The sequence below is a fragment of the Phoca vitulina genome, unplaced genomic scaffold (assembly GCF_004348235.1).
Source record: "Phoca vitulina isolate PV1807 unplaced genomic scaffold, GSC_HSeal_1.0 scaffold3, whole genome shotgun sequence".
NCBI lineage: Eukaryota > Metazoa > Chordata > Mammalia > Carnivora > Phocidae > Phoca > Phoca vitulina.
This window is the reverse complement of record NW_022589706.1, coordinates 7,037,523-7,039,992: the sequence shown is the minus strand read 5'-3', so window position 1 is coordinate 7,039,992 and position 2,470 is coordinate 7,037,523. Positions and strand designations below refer to the sequence as shown.

The 2,470-nt window shown below is 43.0% G+C and overlaps 1 pseudogene; it reads right to left on the bottom strand.

Annotated features, from left to right (window-relative positions):
- Positions 1–662: 662 nt before the first annotated feature.
- On the bottom strand, positions 663–902 carry LOC116628799 (annotated as a pseudogene).
- Between the last annotated feature and the right edge of the window lie 1,568 nt (positions 903–2,470).

The window sequence follows — 2,470 nt, the reverse complement described above, 5'->3', positions numbered from 1 at the left end:
AAGAGCCAAAGAACCTAAGTACTGTGACATGTATTCAAGTGTCCTTTACACTTACCATGATTAAATTCATAAAGCATGGGATGAAAATTTTTTTTTTAAAAGATTTTATTTATTTGACAGAGAGAGACACAGCGCGAGAGGGAACACAAGCAGGAGGAGTGGGAGAGGGAGAAGCAGGCTTCCCGCTGAGCCGGGAGCCCGAAGCGGGGCTCGATGCCAGGACCCTGGGATCATGACCTGAGCCGAAAGCAGACACTTAACAACTGAGCCACCCAGACGCCCTGGGATGAAATTTCTTGATTAATAGTTTGAATTTATAATAGTACTAATATAATTTATAATTTCCCTTTACACCGAGAAGCATTCTACAACTAGTAATTTCTTTTTAAGTGAGTCTTATTTAATACCAATGGACTGAAAACAGTGCCAGTGTTTAAAACCCCGATCTAGTTAGCAATTTGGGTGAGTTTTCTCCATTAATACCACGTTGCCTAACAGGCTGCAGTTTCATCAAAATTATAGCAAACAACAAATACCTCCTATATTTAAAATGTGAAAAGTCATGTCAATCTAAAAGATTTGAATTACATGAACGAGATAACGAAATGGTTTTTGTTTGTTTTATCCAAAATGTGTTTATTGGGATAGTTTCTCATCTTGATTCAGGGGCTTTTAGTGCTGCATCCTTCTGTAAGCCTTGCTTTCCTCTTGTAGGCTTAAAGGACAGTGGAGCAACCAACACACAGAACTGTTGATGCGTGCTTACGGATGGTGGTGATTTTGCAGCATCCTGGGCACTTCCCATCCATGAAATAGGAGGTGGGGCTCTGCAGTAGGTGCTTCTTCTTGTTCTTCCTCTTCTCTCCTGGGGACTGGTGGAGGAGGTCCTTCTCAAGGGTCATATTCTGAAGAGGAGGTCGTCACCACCAGATAAATAGTCTAAAAAGAGTGTGTCAACAGGAGCTTGAGGCAATTCTGTCTGCAGTGGGCCACAAGAAGAGTGAATCAGCTTCCTCTTGCTTCAGCCCAAGGGTTTGGCATGTGGTCATGAACATTTCACTTGTGACCCAGATTCCTTTGGAGGGGTCCTTTGGAGAACATAGATGCACATATACTGTAGTCAGAGTCCTGGCAACAGTCAAATGCATCTCAGGTGAGAGCTGTGTTTTTTGTTTTTTTTCCCTAAAAGGCCAGAATTTCTGTGTGATTTTGGATCGAGGGCCAGAGAGTCTCATCGTAAATTTCTGTTCCTTTCTTCAGATAAACTTGAGCTCTTCTCAAGTGGCATAAAAATCAGTTTTATTACATTTAAAAACATTTATCATGATTTTCGTAGGAACAAATCTCCGTGCTAGGCAGAGGAGTTGGTGAGGGGTGTAGGAAAGGGGGAGACAGATGTAGCTTAGAGCATATACCTTGAGCATTTCCTGTGGGCATTCTGAGACTCAGATAATATTAAATACACCAGGCAGACTGGTAGGATGGCCCTGTAAAAAGTTTCACCAAATTTGCTGGGTAACTTAAGCAAGGCAGATCATCCTAAGGGAAAAAGAAATGAGTTGGACAAGTACTAAAACCATTGTTGGAGTGAAGGAGGAATTCTGAATATGATGTACCTCAAATTTGTCCTGGCTCAGACCCCTGAGAGTGTATCTGGTCCCCAGGGAACTAGAGGCAACCCTACTTTAACAGTATTTCACAAGAAAGAAAGCACCTAAGCTTATGATGACCATCGGAATACAGGGCTCAGAGGAAGACTGGGAGAACCACAGTGGCTCACTTATCATGTGGGGTAGCAGTGTAACTATAGTGGGAGAGAATCTGCTACTGAGCATGTGGGAGACATTCCTGGGGAGTCAGGAGTATGTTGCAGTATGGTGGATTTTGCTGAAGCTACAGGTCCTGCACTTGCTAGAGGAACAATGAATCATAAAGATTAATGATATCATGACCTCGTCTGTACCTGTGGGCTGTTGGGGCCTGGGAAAATATAGTTATATAAGGATGAACAGAAGTGTCCCTACTTGGGGACGCCTGGGTGGCTCAGTCGGTTAAGCGGCTGCCTTCAGCTCAGGTCATGATCCCAGGGTCCTGGGATCAAGTCCCGCATCAGGCTCTTTGCTCAGCAGGGAGCCTGCTTCTCCCTCTGCCTGCAGCTCCCCCTGCTTGTACTCTCGCTCACTCTCTCTCGCCTATGCTCTCTCTCTCTAGCAAATAAATAAAATCTTAAAAAAAAAAAAAAAAGTGCCCCTATTTTGACAGAGGGCCCACTTTAGTGAGGAAACAGACACATTCATATCAATGAAAATAAAATGCAATATATTCACCATTTAAATGAGATACTGCACTGGATGCCTTATTGAACAGCACAAAGGAGTATTTGGGTCCTATTCTGTAGAAATTGGAGCGCCATTACACTTTTTAACTAAGGGAGAGTCATTTAGAATATCTATGTTTTAGAAACACTTCT